The 18,557-nt window shown below is 43.6% G+C and overlaps 1 long non-coding RNA gene across 2 annotated transcripts in view; it reads left to right on the top strand.

Moving 5' to 3' along the window:
* Positions 1-2,474: 2,474 nt before the first annotated feature.
* LOC117035890 (uncharacterized) overlaps positions 2,475-18,557 on the top strand; it is a 61,798-nt gene continuing 45,715 nt past the window's right edge. The window contains exons 1-3 of one of the 2 annotated variants that reach the window (XR_004425282.1): positions 2,475-2,586; positions 5,057-5,211; positions 5,534-5,702. This is a non-coding gene — a long non-coding RNA (uncharacterized LOC117035890). Of the gene's footprint in view, positions 2,587-5,056; positions 5,212-5,503; positions 5,703-18,557 lie in introns of those variants that run through there. The other variant, XR_004425281.1, reaches the window with a different exon arrangement.

Below are 18,557 nucleotides of genomic sequence, written 5' to 3'. Positions count from 1 at the left end.
TTCTTCAAAAATTTGAAGCCAGCCTTTGAATCCCTGCATACCTTCCCTTCTCCAGGTGAAAGAGCCTCAGTTTCTTTGACTGTCAGCCTCCTGGTCATTCTTCAGTGGGTGTTCTCTAGCTCAGCCATTTCTTCTGTACCTGGGCTGTTCTGGTGTATACCCCACAGGAGGTCCCCTCTTCCTAAGCCTTTAAACACTCCTACGTTCCTGTACTCTTCTGAGAAGGCTGAGGCGCTCCACCAGGAGACTCTCCCTTTGGGCCCCATTCTCCTCAATTTATGTTTTTATTCCGTAGTCTTCAGAGGAATAAGTGCCCATTCTCTCTAAAAATAACACTTCCCCTAAAACTCTAGATATAATTTCTTTTCTACTTCTCAAAACAATGCTTCTTATTTTGAGTTCTGAGGTCCCCCCACCCTACAATTTAAAATTCTCTATCTTTCTTCCTTTCACCCTCAAACATGTAGCTATCTCTCCATATTATCTTCTCTTAGCACTCACAGGTGCCCCTTCCTCAAATAACTTTCCTTCCCTTTTGGGGAGTCAGATTTCTGAACACTTGTCTTCACCAGCTACTTCTCTTTCCCTCAGTCTGAATGATGCTTACCTTCCAAGAGGTGAATATTGACGCCCAGTTCAAAGTTACTCCCAAAGTTTGCGGTCAGCTGTTTCTACTCTTTGCCTGATGCCAGCCAGGTTCCCTTCTCCAGCACTCCTGAGGAGTTAAAGTCCTGCCACTTCCCCTAATTATCTGAGACTCATTCTTTGAGATTAAAAGGCTTTTCTTCAGACTTGTGCCTTATTACCTCTCTTGAGTGTTTGGCATCATGACTTTTTTTTCTGGGAAATCTTATTGTGGTTTGGACACCCTGTACTACCCTGATCATTTTCTTTCTCAAAGGGTAGTTAGTCCTCTTCTTTCTCCAGCCCCACTTAATACAACCCTCCAAGTCTCTGTGACTTTTCTAAAGCTTGTCATTGCACACACAGTGTCAATTATCACTTTTAGACTAAGAGGCCCTGAAGCTACAGATTGCCTAGGTCTCCCTTTAATGTCATATTTTCAGATGCCTTGGGGATAATTCTACTTGTACCTGTCGCCTTGTCACGTAAAGTTCATCACCATTCCCCCAAACTACTCACATCTCAACTTTTGCCAATGGCATCACCTTTCCTTTTCCTCTTCCATTTGGTTGGAACCAGTCAGTGAACAAATTATTTCCCTGAGAGTCTCTCTTTGCTTAGAACAGAAGGACTGAAAGAACTGACATCGACGAACACCTAAGACGTTTCAGGCACTGGGCTCTGCTTCTCCTGACCTGTTTGATACCGGAACCAGCCTGAACAGTAAATGCCATGAGCTCCATTTTACGGGTTAAGAAATCAAAATTTGAGAATATAAACACCCAGTTTTTAAGTGACAGACTTAAAGTTTCAAAGACTCCAGGATTCAAATCAAGGTCTGTCTGATGCTAACATCTAAGCACTTTACTATAATGGCCTCCTACCTTGTCACCTTGGATGTGGCAGATCACTGATAAACCCCATCCTCGTTTTCTCCAAATGCCTCTAAATCAAAGATACCTACCTCAACCATACTTTGGCTCTTCACTGTGTGTGAAATATACTCTAAAGACCACTAGTGAACCCTCATTGATGAAATGTCTCATTGTGTTTTTAAATCCTTTCTTTCTTTTTTTTTTTTTTTAAGGAGGGCGCAGCTCACAGTGGCCCATGTGGGCATCGAACTGGCAACCTTGGTGTTATTAGAACCAGGCTCTAACCAACTGAGCTAACTGGCCACCTCCTCATTGTCTCCTTACTGTCCCAATTATGAAGTCTTTTCCAGCTACCACAGCTCCCAGCAATGGCATGTCACATTCTCTTAATGTAGATGGACATGGCCTCGCCTGCAAAATTTAGGCCTTGATCCAAGTATTTTTATTGATTGTCTCATTATCTCCATCCTCAATTAGAAAATAAGCTCCCTGAGGGTAAGGATCATGTTTTATGCTGCTTTTGCATTGCCTACAGAAATAGATATAAATGAAATCATTTAGGAGAAAATGCTAAGAAAAGTATAAAGTACAACACAAACATTATAAGCATATTATTCTTAAAATTATGAATGTTCTAAACATTGTCAAAATGGATTGCCTGGTTGATGATAGTGGACATGGGTGCAGCAAACAGTCAGCAGAAACTTGAGGGATTTGCTAAGAAAGTCAGACCCAGACTTCCTTCTCCTCTTCCTGTTTAATCCTTCACAACGTCTTCCTGCCTTCTCCGACTGCACGTGTACAAAGAGAGGCACCCACATTGCCCATTAGGTGCTTGGCTTCTTAAGGACAAGGAACAGTTGTCTGTCCAGTGTTTTGTTTTTTTTTCCAGCACCTTCCTACAGTGGCCAGAACGTGCTGGATGTTTGATGTACGTGTGACAAAGGAATGAACAACTGGAAATATGACTTGGAACACATGTTAGCGTTGTCCTACATCTCCACTTCCTTTGGGATTCTTTTCCTGCTTCCCCATGTGGAAGGAGAGAATGTCAGAGCTAGAAGGGGATCAGGCCAACCTCCCCATGGTAAGGATGAGAAAATGTGCCCAGAGAGGAGAATGTCTGTCCGCAGGTCACCTTCCGCTTAGTGGCTTTGTGACATCCCATCCTATGCTCTGTCCTCCCCCACTGTATTTCACTAACTCCTCCTTTTCAATGTCCTGTCCTTACACCTATCCCCATCCCTTCTTCCTCTCTGGCAAGTTTCCTTTCCCACATCCCCTCTCCCAGCTCTGCACTCCGAATGCCCCCAACTCATGTTTAATGTTGTACACAGTGCTCTTGGAATGTAAACAAAAAATACCTCTGAGGTTCTGAGCATACACACTTTAGTAACAGTGACTATTTGGGAGGAACACAACCTCCCCCAAGAAGTTACAATTCAGGGGCCGGCCAGGTGGCTCAGGCGGTTAGAGCTCCATGCTCCTAACTCTGAAGGCTGCCGGTTCGATTCCCACATGGGCCAGTGGGCTCTCAACCACAAGGTTGCCGGTTCAACTCCTCGAGTCCTGCAAGGGATTGTGGGCTCTGCCCCCTGGAACTAGCAATGGCAACTGGACCTGGAGCTGAGTTGCGCCCTCTACAGCTAAGACTGAAAGGACAACAACTTGACTTGGAAAAAAAAGTCCTGGAAATACACACTGTTCTCCTTACCCAATAAAATCTTTAAAAAAAAAAAAAAAAAAAAAAAAAAAAAGAAGAAGTTACAATTCAGAAGCTCTTCAGGGGCACTCTTCAGGGCTCAACTACCCTTTCAGAGTCCAGAAACATAGTAGGATTTTTATAACCATAAACTATAGCCCAAGCTCTTCAGGGGCACTCTTCAGGGCTCAACTACCCTTTCAGAGTCCAGAAACATAGTAGGATTTTTATAACCATAAACTATAGCCCAGCTGCTTAAAGTGCCAGGCAGTGTACATTCTAGGAGGCTCATGATAACTCTGCAGCCCCAAGTCCTAGTAGCTCCATTTTACAGATGAGTAAGCTGAGGGCTCAGAGAGGTAAAACAACTTGCTTAAGATCACTTAGCTAGTATCAGAGCAGGGTATTGAACTGATCTATTTGCCTTCTCCAGAAAACTTTTTAAAAGTTTTTGTTAAATGTATTGGGTAACATTGGTTAGTAAAATTACATAGGTTTCAATTGTAGATTTCTATAATATATCATCTGTATATTGCACTCTGTGTTCACCACCCAGAGTTAGTTCTCTTTCCATCCGTTTTACCCTCATCTACCACCCCTCTCCGCCCTTACCCTCTGGTAACCTGTTTCCCCGAAGATAAGACCTAGCTAGACAATCAGCTCTAATGCATCTTTTGGAGTAAATATTAATATAAGACCTGATCTTATATTATACTATGTTATATAAGTTTTTACTTATATTATAGAGCTGATTGTCCAGCTCGGTCTTATTTTTGGGGAAACACGGTATCCACTAAACTGTTGTTTGTGTCTATGAGTTTTTGTTTCTTTGTCTTGTTCATTTGTTGCTTTCAGTTTTATATCCTACATGAGTGAAGTCATATGGTTCCCCCCTTTTTCTGTCTGACTTATTTCGCTTAGCATGATAATGTCAAGATCGAACCATGTATTGCAAATGGCAGTGTTTCATCTTTTCTTATGGCTGAGTAATATTCCACTGTATACATGTACCATATCTTCTTTATCCAATCATCTATCAAAGGACACTTTGGTTGTTGCCATTTCTTGGCCACTGTGAATAATGCTGCAATGAACATAGAAATACATATATCTTTATGGGTGAATGTTTTCAAATTTTATGGGTAGATCCCCAGAAGAGGGATTGCTGGGTCGTATGGTAATTCTATTCTTAATTTTTGGAGGAAACTCCATGCTGTTTTCCATAGTGGCTGTACCAGAAAACTTTGGGAGACACGCTGACCAACTGTCAGCCACGTCACTTGAATGCCCACTTTCTCCTGGATGACTGCTCTTGGTGAGGTCCCTCCTGTAAGAACTGTCCCACACCTTGGCTCTATCACTGCTCCCATCAGTTTAGCATCTCTGGAGAGCAGAGAAGCAGTGCCCTGTTGTGCCCTCTAGTGGTGACAGGGAGACACACAGCTCTTTGGGGCGCCGTTTCTGAGGGCCTCTGTCAGCACCCTCTGGTGTTGGCCAGGGATGCAAGGCCATATAGACTCGGGCTTCAGAGGTGCCGGCATCTCCCAGGTTTCCCTGGAAGGACCTGGATTCTCTGGATCCCCCATCCCTACTAATCCTTTAAGGAAGACCCACCCATGCCTGACAGTGACCAAAATCAGATAAGAGAGGGACTTGGCAACAGCCCCAAATTCCTCTTCAGAGAGTCAGCAAAAGCATGTGACTCCAAGTCTCTATAACTGATGTCTATTCTTAGCTTCCACAGTCCTTTGTTCATCGACAAACCTCTGCCTGGCATTGTGCTAAGTTCCCAAATTTACTTATGTCACATGCCCTTGAGTAGGTCTCTTAATCTCTCTGTGTATCACATGTGCAGATCGAGCCTCTAAAGCTGCCCACAACCTTGCAGCCTTCCTTCAGATCAATAAGCAAACCTGCTCCGAATGGACTCTGGGTCACGTGGGACTCTTGACCCCTTTGGGAAAATTAGAAAAAGGCATCACTTCCTCCAAGTGGACATGGCTTTTCCAGGTGCTGGAATTGGTGGGTGGGTATGGGTGTCTCTCAGGCTGGGCTCCCTTGTTCAGTGAACAACCCCCACAATCAAATGTCAAGGTTTTGTTGCCCCATGCATCTATTAATCCCTCTCTCTACTCACTGAATAACATGATGCTAACTGGACATGCTGACCACCTTTACAGGACACCAAAACAATCACTGTTTGGGAAAAAATTCAGTAATAAATAGGTGGGTTGGCTTCTGTCCAGGGAAGGGAAAGTCCAGCCCTCTGACTGAGTTTACTTGATTTCCTCAGGCACTGGGACAAATATTGCTCTTGTCACTGCTCCTACAGCCCAGAGAAGAATTCCTTCCTTAACTGACTGCAATTCCTATAATGGATTTAATTCTTAAATCACTAAAAGTACAGTTGAAGACTTGAGTTGTGGACAGTGAGGAATTAGAGACATACACTTTGAGGGAAGGTGAGAACAAATAACCCTGTGATGAAAGACAGCCACCTGGTGAGTAGCAGGGCCGAACAAGGGCATTTGAGACTCTGTTTTCTTCTCTTTGCCCTGATGCTCTTCTACTTCCTTCTCCTCTTCATCTCCTCTCCTCTCCTCTCCTCTCCTCTCCTCTCCTCTCCTCTCCTCTTCTCTCCTTTTTTCCTCCTCTCCTCTTCTCTCCCCTCTCCTCCTCCCCCATCTTTACTTCTTCTCTCCTCTTCTGCCTCACTTTCTCTCTGCCTCTTCTTTTGAAACCTCTGCTTGTCATTCTATCTTCCTCTCTTTCTCTGTTTCCCTTCCTTCTTTCTTTCCTCACTTTCCTTTTATCCACTAATTGACTTATAGTATGGAATGTAAAGTATTTAATAGCATTGTTTATTCTATTATTTATATTTAAAAATAAGACAACTTCAACCCGTCACAATTCACTCATGAAAAGAACAACAGTGTTAAATTGCTTTGTTGTTTTGTATAGAAACCATAGTACCTTTTTCTGCGCATTAGTGATCTTTGATTAGAGAAAAGTCCCCCCCCTGCCCCACAGAGTTTATGCAATACTAGGGAGGGGAGGGAAACCGGCAGAAGGTACTCATATGGTTAGCATCAAGGGGAAATCTTCAGGATACCAGCAGCAAGGAAGGTGCAGGATCGTGGAATGATGAAGGTGGATCCTCTGTTCCAAGCTCCCTGCTTTGTTTCCAGACTTTCTCCTCTGGAGTTTTCTGGAGAAGACAAATAGAACATTTCTGTGGTTTCTCCAAAATCACACAGCCCGTTCATGGCAAGAGCTTGAGTAGAAACGATTTGTTGAACACAACAAATACGTAGCACGGGGTCCACAATGTGAGGACATTATAGGAACTACAAGAATTCAAACAGCTTAATAAGACCCAGTTCCCACTTAAATGGAATTATGACCTCCCGGGAGAAGGTCATTTAAACAACACTCATTTACCAAGTGGACAAAATCAGATTCAACCCTAATCTATAGATGATGCTTCCAAGTCACATTCACACACAATAGGTCACTCTAATGGAAGGGTCAGAGACACGGGCCATGCACACAGAAGATGATCTGTTTTCCTTTCAGCACTCAGCACACACCCAGCCCTGACATGTTAGACAACAGCTCACCACAAGCAGCTGCTGCCGTTACTGTCTGCCCCTCTGCATCCTCTAAGTACCTTCTGCAGTAAGCCGCATGATTCTTTTTCCCAGGGTTTGCTGTGATCTGCAATTAGCAGGCAGCCTTGCTGACTGGCTTGGATTTTGTTAAGTCCTGAATCCCAGAGCACTTTTCCCTTTCGCTTTCTTCCTCTCTCTCTCTTTTTCATGGCACCACTTTCTATTCAGTCCAAAAAACTATCTAAGGGAGTATTTACTATCGCCAAGCACTGTGCTAGGAGGAAGGAACAGATACAATAAGCCAAGGTCCCTGCCCTTTAGTTGGTTATAGTATCATGGGGCGGGGGCAGGGGGGTAGCACATTCGTAAAGAAGATTTCCCTTCCTTGAGATGGGCAGGGTGCTGCACAACCAGGAGGGCTCAGGACGGGCTTCTGGGACGAGGTGACATGTAAGCCAAGTTTTGAGGCATGAATACGAGTTAGCCAGGCTCCAGGAAGAAAAGTAAAACTAGTTCTGTAAAAGGAAAGGTGGGAAGTTGGTGAGAGAGGGCTTTAAGAGAAAGCTTAGGGGCCAGTTTACTCAGTGTTGTGTCCCTAAGAAGGTCTCGCACATTAAAACCATCTCTCTGTGTTGGGGGAGACACATGCACAGGTTTTGTTTTGACTCTAGGAACAATTTCCTTTGGCTTTGAAATGCATATTGGATTAACAGAAGAAACTGTGTGCAGAAGAAAGGAGTATATGGGAACTCTGTACTTCCTGCTCAATTTTTCTATGAATCTAAAAATATTCTGAAAAATAAGGTCTATTAATTTTTTAAAAACACTTATGTTGGGTTATTAATTTAATTGATGTATTTGGGGGGCAGCCAATGTTATCATTGTTGTCATTGAGAACATGGAATTCGATGGAGCTTATGACAAAGAAGGAGCCTTGCTTCTCTTCCCACCCCCATTTCTCCCTAGTCCTTCCCCACCTCAGGGACACCCTGCTCAGGCCAGCCTGAGTTGATCATTGTTGATTCTTCTGCCTCCCTCACTCCACCTCTAAGCCATCACCTAGTTCTGCAGATTGTACTTTAAGCTGGAATCCATCCAGTTTGCTCCATTTCCTTTTCCTCCCCTCTGGAATGAGCCACCATCATCTTTCTCCCAGCAGGACTTCTTCAATGGCCTCTGCAGTGGACATCCCACTTGTATGAGTCTGCTTATGCTGTATCACAAAGTATCACAGACTGGTGGCTTAAACAACGGAAATTTGTTTTCTCACAGTTCTGGAGGCTGGAAGTCTAAGATCAAGGTGCCATCGGAGTTGGTTTCTTCTGAGGTTTCTTTCCTTGACTTGTAGATGGCCTTCTTCTCCCTGTGCCTTCACACGGTCTTCCCTCCATGTGTGTATGTCTTTGTCCTAATCTCCTCTTCTCCTAAGGGCACCCATCTTTTATGCTCTGCCCTCTCTTCATGGGGCTACCCCCTATGCATTCCCAAGTTCTCAGAGACTCCTTTCCTGAATGTCTTGTCTCAGGATGGTGCCCCCAGTGATTCTCTATTCTAGCTCCCATTCCCTTTACTTGGCGGCTGTTATCACAATTTTTTTTTAATTAAAAAAAATTTTTTTTGTTGGGGAATATTGGGAAAGAGTGTTTTTCTCCAGGGCCCATCAGCTCCAAGTCTTTAATCTAATTGTGGAGAGCACAGCTCACTGGCCCATGTGGGAATCGAACCGGCAACCGTGTTGTTCAGAGTTCATGTGCTAACCAACTGAGCCACCCGGCGGCCCTGTTATCACAATTTTGATATCATGTGTTTTTTTGTTTGCTTGTTTTGTTTGTCTCCCTCCCCTGCCTCCCTCCACCTAGTCTGTAAACTTCCTGAGGACAAAGACCGTTTCTGTTTTGTTTACACCTGTATACTTGCTCCTGGCATAGTACCCAGTACAGAGAAAGTGTTCATCAAATATTTATTGAGAGTGACAAAATGAACAGGGAGCTTAGACTTTATTCTCTGGGCATAGGAAGCTGCCAAAGTATTTCTAGTAGGAAAATGACATGGTCAGATGCACATTTCAGAGCGGTCTCTTTGGCTACAGTGGGGAGCGGGTAGGTTAAGGGGCTCTGGAGTCACGGAGACTAGTAGGGAGACGATTGCAATCATCAAAGTGAGAAACGATGAAATATTGAACTAGGGTATGGAAATGGGAAAGAAAAGGAGGTAACATTGGTAGGACCTGCCAGTTTGTCGGATGTAAGAGGTGGAGGACAGGGGAGACCCCAAGATGACCCCTGGATCTTGGGCTCGGTGAGAAGGTGAATGGGAGTATCTTTCATGGAGACTGGAAGAGGAGAGGGGGAGCAGGTTGACTGAGAGTGTTGGGGGGGCAGTAAATTAGGAGGACACCCGTCTTATCTCCCTGCTGTAAGTCTCCCCATCAAGACAGGGATTGTGTTGAAGTTCCCATTTTAAGTTGCCCTGCACAGAGTAGCCCCTCAGTAATCCCGGCTGGGGACAGTGCATGGAGGCCCTTAGTCACAAGCATGACGTCAGTTGTGGAGACCCTCACACCTGTCCACAAGCCCTAACACCCTGGGGATGTTGATTCTCCAAATTCCCATGTCACTTATATCCTCCAAGCCCTGCTCAGCCTGTTCCATTCCTGATGGCCCCTCACGCTTTGCTTGTTTTCAGTCCTGGCAGAAACAAAGCAAGCCTAAAATACACCAGCCAACTGGCAAGTGATGAGTGATTAGCTGCCTGGCTCTAAAAGGCTGGAATGAGGCGGCCTTTCAGTGCTAAGTGCAGTAACCCTAGCCCTGGTCTGCTGTAATTCTAGATGGAGGTGGTCTGCGACTTGGCGTGGACAGGGCAGCATGCAGAGATCCTAGAGGTCCTCAGCTGGGCAGCGGGAAGAGAGTGCATCTGTCTGCAGTCAATTGAAAGTCTGAAATTAACACTCAGCCCCTCAGATGGAGGTAAATGAGAGGCCCTGGGTTACGTGAGAGGACGAGATTCTTATTTACTACGGGAAGGTTGTGTGTGTGTGTTTTTTTCAACTGCAGGAGATGAAGTGGCCATACTTAGTTTCTTTCTTGCTCCTCACCTAAGATGAGGGAGAGTCTCATTTCTTTTTTTCTTTACTTGATTTCTGCCACATTTCCTCCAGCTCTGTGGCTTTGAACCTCCGTTTCCTCACTGATGAAGTGGGAGTCATAGTCCATCCCTCAAAGGGTTGTTGTGAGAACCCAAATGAACTAAAGGATTTAAAGGAAAGACTAGCTCCTAGAGGTATTCCTGAATCCAGGTGGTTAGCTCCTACTAAAAGCAAGCAAGTCTCTATTTCAGAAGTAGCAGGGCATTGGAGAAATGCGGTCAGCTCTCAGATGTGTGTGGTTTGCAGTGTAATAGTAAATACCGGGGCTGTCAAAATAATGTATACACATTTTAGGAGACGTGGGGACAGAGCCAGGAGAGCAGTTTCCAGGCTCTCGGCCTCACGTGGAAAGGTGCTGGCTCGGGTAGTCGATGGCCGTCAGCTGTGGCTAGTTGGCTGTCAGCTGTAACCATGGAGCCATTGGCCACAATATAACTGCCACGGCTGCGTTGGGGAGTGGAGTTGAGGAGAGAGTCGGTCAGTTGGCAGAAAAGCGGACAGCAGGTCGCACGTCGTGTGAATCCAGCCTCCAGTGAGACTATAGTGGTATGACTCCCCTACCTATGGCTCCGTGGGTGTTCCTTTTTGGCCTAGCCACATCCTGTGTTCTTATTTGGGGAGCAGGAGCAGAGACCCCGCAGGCCACCCTGCGTGACAGGAGATGTTAACACTTGGGTCAATGTTGCTCAAGCAGTAAGTAGTTCCCCGTAATCAGAAGTGTCTGGATGCCGATGGTAACTACTTTGAGCACCTCTTGTAATTGCAGAAGTCAAACATGACTTGTATTCATCTTCTGTTATCGGTATATATTAATACAGCTTTTTCCTTTCTTAAAATGTGTATACATTTGTGGGGATAGAGTCCCAGAGAGCAGTTTCTAGGCTCTTGGCCTCATGTGGAAAGGTGCTGGCTCGGTTATTAGATGGCCATCAGCTGTAATCAGATGGCCATCCACTGTGGCTGGGTGGCCATCAGCTGTTACCAGTTAGCCATTAGCCACTAATATAACTGCCGTGGCTACACTAGGGGGTTGGTTGGTTAGCAGAGAAGCGGACGGCAGATTGCGGATCGTGTGGCTCCTGCTTCCTTCCTGAGTCTCCAACCCAGCCGCCAGCGAGAATATAGTGGTATGAACCCCCTATCCACGGCTCCGTGGGTGTTCCTTTTTGGCCTCACCATATCTTGTGTTCTTATGCGGGGAGCAGGACCAGAGACCCTGCATGACATTGTTTTGGCACCCTCTGTATGTGTTCTTTTAAACTGTGCTTAATACACAGGACAGGAGTGATCACCTAGTGTTTTTAATCAAACACTAATTCACTATAACTCGGAGGGTTTCGGCCATCGTTATCTCCCATTATCCCCAGAGCATTACAATTAGTATAATAAGTGTACGAGCTTTTCATGAAGTGGAATGTGGCTTGTTAATAAACCTAGTTAGAAATGAGTTTCATCATTAAAATCAGTGGTATGGAAGATAGGCATATAGGCTAAGATAGTTTACTGTCACTTCCCACCTTTGTATGACAGGAAAAAAGAATCTTCTGAGCCTTGTACATTTTGCCTTTCTGAATGGTACCTGAGGCTGTATTCGAACATGGTCTTGTGTCCGCCATCATGTCAAAGAATTTGATTTACTCAAAGCCTCAAGGTTAACCTAATCCAGTTTCTAGACTGTGGAGTTCTCTTGAGCAAACTTTTCATGCAAGGCCTGGTTAGAGCACCTAAAAGGACAGAGCTGTGGTCAGCTTTCAGAACAGATTTTGTGTCTACTTACTGATAAAAGTGTATCTAATAAATGTCCAAAATATGGCAGAGTTTGATCTGAAAAACTGTGAAGCTGTGGGGGGAACAGCTAGCCCTCAACAGCTCATAATAATTATGCAGGAACCTAATAGTTTGTGCATAATTAAATTTGTTTAGGTCAGTTCGTAACAGTTACTGTTAATATATGTTAAGGCCTAGCGCTTTATCCACCTTATTTCATGTAATCCTTAGAACAACTCTGTGAGGCAGGTCTTATTACTGTTCCAATGTTTTTAATCAGGGAAAAGGTGGCCCAGAGATCTTAATGCATTGCCCAAGGTCGCACAGCTACTAAGTACTAGATTGGGATTTGAATCCAGGACTGGCTGAACCTAGAACCCTTGCATTTAATCATTGCATGAAACTTCCCGATAGCTCTCAAAAGTTTGAATTTGAACAAGTTTTCCCCTCAAACAGGGTCAGTCTTTAGTCGGGCTCTGCTAACAGCTATGCCTTCCTCATCTCAATGCCCACCTGCTAAGAAACAGCCACCTGTTCAAACTGAGAGGGAGCTGCCTCACTCTGATGCCTCTGTCACGGATTCTGGCAACATCCCCCTCTTGAACCTTCCTGTAATCCAGCCTCATCCTTCATGTAGACACTCAGGACCTGAGAGCTGGATCATACAGTCCCCCGCTGGGAGAAAACACACATACACAAGGGCCCAGAGTGGTTCTCCAGCCTTGCTTGAGCACAGCCCAGACAGGGTCCTCACACCGAATTTGGACAGTTCTAATCTCTCAGGGGTCTTTCTTCTTACTGATGAGACCGTGCCTTCTTGTCTCTTCATCCACTGGTATTGATTGTGTCCACTGGAGTCGCTCAGAAACCCACTCCCTGTATCACATGACAGCCCTTCGGGTATATTAGCACAGATTTGTTTGTCACTAGTTGTGCTTCCTTAGGAAAGACCTAGGGATGGCAAATGCCGTGAGATAATGTCTGCTCTCTCCATTCCCTGCAGATCTCCCCACTGGAAGCTTTGGAAGCTGAAAGACTCTGGCTTCACAGGAATGTGTCCTGTCCTCTGGGCAAAGAGGTGCTTCCTGAACAGCTTTCCAGAGTCCAAGAGGAAGTTGCTAAAGCCTTCTTCCTTTTTATTATTATTTATAATGAGATATAAGTTATAAAATTATTTACACAGCTCTTACCGTTTTGAAAAAAATTTTATTGAGATACAATTCATATACCATAAACCTCATCATTTTAAAGTGTACAATTCAGTGATTTTTAGTGTTTCCACAGAGTTGTGCAGCCATCACCACAATCACTTGTAGAACGTTCGCTTTTATAACATTCACTTTTAGAGCAATCACTTTCAGTTATCACTCCACAAAAAAACCCCATCGCCATCAGCAGTCACTCCTGTTCTCCCATCCTCCAGCCCTGGCAACCACTAATCTACTTTCTGTCCCTATGGATTTGCCTGTTGTGGGCATTTCATATAAACGGAATCACACAATATGTCGTCTTTTGTGACTGACTTTCACTTCGTGTAGTGTTCAACCATGTATCAGAATTTCCTTCCCTTTTAAGGCTAAAGGACATCCCATTGTATGGAGATACCACCTTTTGTTTATCCATTCATCGGTGGATGGACATTTAAGCTGTTTCCACTTTTTGGCTGTTATGAATAATGCTGCTGTGAACATCTGTGAACAAGCTTTTGTGTGAACGTGTTTTCAGTTCTCCGGGGTACACGCCTAGGAGTGGGATTGCTGTTGTAGAGCTTTTAAGTGTACATGTTGGTGTAGTTCATGGCGAGCCCATTTCACGCATAAAGGCTTCACCCTGGGCTCGGGACTTGGGTGAGCAGTGAGGAACCTATGTCACCAACAACAGGGTGGTGGCATCCCGGTGAGTGGGAAAGCCCAGCCAGAATCCTACCGGCAGTTTTATTTCCTCTCTCCCGTGCTCTGAGGGGCTCAGTGGTTTCTTGAATTCAAAGATGACATTTACACGTCTTCAATAACAATTCAGAAGAAGGGGCGGGGGGGAGTGGTGGCAGGAAAGTTTCTTTTGACGTTGATTATAAAAAACTCTTGATTTTAAAACATTAACTTGTTGGTGGGGGGATTATTGTATTTTAGACTCGGACAATAACCTTAAATGTAATGGTTACCCTCAGAGTCCAACCCAGCATTTTTATAGCGGAGAGAAAGGAGGGATGGCTGCATAGCTTAAACAGCAGCCATAAGCAAACCCTTACAGCTGAGGCCCCCAGAGAGAGGTGGTGTAGACGCAGAAGTGACGGACATGGTTGGACTGTGGTCCATCTATTGAGCATCTCTGATGTGGTCTCTGGGGACACCCAGTGGGGAGAGAGGTTACACTGTGCTACATCAAACACTCAAGATTAGGGATCTGCTCCTTGATTCTCCACACCATGGTGTCACAGAGAAGCGTAAGAGCTCCACGTGGCAGAGCCCAGAGAACTCTGGCCTCCAAGCCCAACACTGTTTCTTAAGTAATGCCACAAATCACTTTCCTGGGCCTTGGTTTCCTGATCTGTGCAGTCAGGAGAGTGATCCCTTCCCTGTCAGACTCACTTGGTTGTTATCAGACGGAACCAAATGAGACAATAGGGAGGGGAGCTCTCTTTAAGTTGAAGAATACTCATACACGGTGAGTAAAGATTCATTATGGGTCTGGATTCATTTAAACTCATTCCTCCATTCACGCCACAGATATTAATGAGTGCCTAGTGATAGTTTAACCTCAACTATCTCTTAAGGTAACTACCCCTACATTTTTATTACCTGTTGTATACTTTTGTTTGTCCTAAATCACTCTAAGTTCAGAAGATTTCCCTTAAGCATCCCTCCTAGTACTCATGCCTATTACTCCCGCCTTCCTGAAACTTTGGTCTTTCCAGTAATCCCCTTTTCAGGATTGTTTCAATTCATTTATGCTTTGGCTGAGGTGTCAAGGTCAAAACCACATGCACCCTGCCCCATGATCTGCTACAGATCAACAAAATGCTTTCTGGTTTATTTAGAATACTTTCTCCAGATACCATCTAAGATAGGGTGAATTCTTTCAGCCTTTGGTAAAGACTTAAGAACTTGAGGTAACTTCTTCAAAGCGTTTACTTAATGTAATTTGGGTCTTTCTACCACCATATGCTGGGCCACAAATGAGGCACATATCATATCACCCCTTGGTATTCTAACGGCTTTGTAATTATGCAAGTGGCAAGAAAGGAAACTTGAAAAGTTAAAGGCACAATGCAAATGTCCATCAATGGGTAAATGGATTAAAAAAGTGTGGCATATCTGTACAATGGAATATTATACAGCATAAAAAGGAATGAAATTCTGACACATGGATGAATCCTGAAGACATTATGCTAAGTGAAATAAGCCCAGTCACAAAAGAACAAATACTATATGATTCAATTCTTCTTAGTGTGGTACTTAGAAGAGTCAAATTCACAGAGAAAGAAAATAGAATAGAGGTTACCAAGGGCTGGGGGAAGGGGAGACTGGGGAGATATTATTTAATGGGTACAGAGTTACAGTTGAGATTATGAAAAAGTTCTAGAAATTGATAGTGGTGGTGATTGTACCATATAAATGTACTCATTGCCACTGAATTGTACACTTAAAATGATTAAAGTGGTAAATTATATGTATCACAAATTGTGTATTCATTTAACTGGTTGATGGCTATTTGGCTATTTGACGTCATTGCAGTATTTGACTGTTAGGAATAAAGCCACTGAAAAATGTTAAAGTCAGCTTTTAGAATGTTGTGATATAGTACGAGAGAAGTAGGTTATAAAAGACGATCATGCTCTTTCCAGCACTTTCCGTGGTGCCTTAATGGTGCACATGAACATCCTGGCCACAGCTCTCGGGAGCATCTCCACCGGTTCTTACTAGGTCTGCTCCAAAGTCATCATCTGGTCCCTAACTGATGGTGAAGCATGCTTCCATTGGCCAGTGTGGAGCCATTCATGATCACAGAGCTGGGGAAATTGTTGTGAAGTTCACAGGTTAAACACGTGTGGAGTGATCAGCCCCAGTTTGGTGTGCAAGATAGTGATCTAGAAAATGACAGAACAATCTGCTACCATCCCATCAGTTTGGTTTTATTGTACTAATGACCTCAGGTGTCATCATGGACCAGGAGGAAGCAAAATAAAAACACACAGGGGGGAAAATTCCTGGGATTATTTTTCAAGGGATGTAATACATACATACAAATACAAGGCCCCGATGAACAACAACAAAAAGACTATTATTTCTTTCTTAAGAAAACAATACTACATACTATGATATATACATAGTAAAAACTCTTGGGTAATATTCAACAAAGTGCACATAGTGAATAGGTCTGTGTGGTGGGATTATGAATAATTTTGTCCCCCCCCTTTTTGGCCTATTTGTGTCTTCTAATTTTTCTACAAATAATTTTATAATTTGTATGGTACGAAAATTACATAAAGTTATTTTCAAGTGTATGTCTCTGCTTTCCCCTTGCCACAGCAGAGAACTTAAGTAAAAAGGCATAGATTTTCCTTCCAGTGATCTTACTGTTTCTTTTCCATTATGGTTTATGTGCTTACATGTTAAGAGGACCTGTTGTTCAAGAGTGGAGCCTGTGGCCTTAGAAAAGTCACTTAATCTCTCTGATGCTCTGTTCCGTCACCCATTACATAAGAATAGTAATAACAACAACAATAATAAAACCTTTCTGTGTGGTGCAGAGGACTGTGGTACTATATGGAAGTACTCAAGAAATGCAGCCGATGTCACCCTTCATTACCGAAAGTAGTGCCAGCATCCGGATTACACAGGAAATAGGGTTGAGGGGGATGTGCTCTGATGTTCATTGCAGCTTTATTTACGGTGCCCAAGACATGGAAAAAAACTAAAGTGTCCTTCGATAGATGCTTGGATAAAGAAGATGTGGTATATGTACACAATGAAATACTATTCTGCTGTAAGAAAAGATGAAATAGTGCCATTTGCGACAACAAGGATGGATCTTGAGATTACTATGCTAAGCAAAATAAGTCAGACAGAAAAAGTCATGAACCATATGATTTCACTGATATGTGGTATATAAAACTGAAAACAGCAAAAGAACAAGACAAACAAATGAAGAAACAAAACTCATAGACACAGACAATAGTTTAGTGGTTACCAGAGAGTGAGGCGGGAAGGCGTGGTAGATGAGGATAAAAGGGATGGAAAGAGAACTGACTCTGGGTGGTGAACACACAATGTGATACATAGATAATGTATTATAGAATTGTACACCTGAAACCTATGTTGCTTTATTAACAATTGTCACCCCAATAAAATTTAATTAAAAAAAAAAAATTCTCCCTAACCCAGGCAACTGTGATGAATTAAGGTTGTCCCAGAACACCACAACTAAAGAATGGCCACTAGGGGGCACAATTTCATCACTTGAAATCCTGGATCCTATCTCTCCCACTTTCTTACCAGTAGTGCATTTTCCCATGCCAAAACTATGAGTAAGAACCTAGGTATTCAGGAAGCTTTCAGGTGGAGGGAAACCCGAGGTCAGAGGCTCACCGTTCCACCCCTCTATTGGTCTCCTCTCCCTGGCCTCCTTTCCTGCCTCCTCTCAGTCATAACTGTCATTAGCTCCCCTCTTCTGTCGTGGCAGGGTCTTACTGTGCTTCCTCAGCCAGACATTACCAGAAAGAAAATGTTTTCTTCTCTTGAGGACTGTGCAGCTAAATGTTATTTGTTACTTCAAAGTACTGTTCAAGGCTCCTGTGGACACTCTTTGGTTTGAAGGACTTTTTTCTTTGCTTTTGACCCAGCTCAGGGTGGCTACCAAGGTCAGAAACAGTCTCCCTGTTTCTCTTCAACCTACCAACTTCTTACTAGGTGGTTTAAGACCATTCCTCTAAAAAATGTTTCATTTGGGGGGTGGTCAAACTTCCCCTATCCATCTACTGTTGGTGATGACAGTCTAGCCAAATCCCTGCTTTGCTTCTCAGAAGGCTACTGCCCCTTCTTTTCCTGTTGCTAAGATTTAGAAAGACCCGAGCACTTCTCAGACTTTGGTGTGAATAAGAATCATGTAGAGGATCATGTTAAAAATGCAGATTCTACCTTTTCACACCCATTAGGACAGCTATTATAAAAATAAAATTTAAAAAAAGACAACAGGAACTCATTGTTGGAGAGGATGTGGACAAATTGAAACCCTTATTTACTGCTGTTGGGAATGTAAAATGGTACAGCTGCTGAGGAAAACGGTATGGTGCTTCCTCAAAAAATTAAACATAGAATTACCAGTTGACCCAGCAATACCACTTCTAGGTATATACCCAAAAGGATTGAAAGCAAGGACTTGAACAGAGATTTTCACACCTGTGTTCATAGCAGCATTATTCACAGTAGCCCAAAGGTGGAGACAACCCAAGTGTCCATTGATGGATGAGTGGATAAACAAAATGTGGTCTGTACATACAATGGAATATTATTCAGCCTTAAAAAGGAAGGGAATTCTGACACATGCTACAATGTGGTTGACCCTTGAGAACATTATGCTGAGTAAAATAAGCCAGTCACAAAAGGACAAATATTGTATGCTTCCACTTACATGAGGCACCTAGAATAGTCAAATACGTAAGAGGCAGAAAGCAGAACGGGGAGCTGTTGTTTAATGGGTGCAGAGTTTCAGTTTGGGGTGATGAAAATGTTTTGGAGATGGGTGGTGGTGATGGTTAAGTACAACAATGTGAATGTACTTAACATCACTGAACTGTACACTTGGAAATGATTAAAATGGTAAAATTTTCT

Source organism: Rhinolophus ferrumequinum, chromosome 16 (assembly GCF_004115265.2).
Source record: "Rhinolophus ferrumequinum isolate MPI-CBG mRhiFer1 chromosome 16, mRhiFer1_v1.p, whole genome shotgun sequence".
NCBI lineage: Eukaryota > Metazoa > Chordata > Mammalia > Chiroptera > Rhinolophidae > Rhinolophus > Rhinolophus ferrumequinum.
This window is presented reverse-complemented; position numbering and strand designations above follow the sequence as displayed.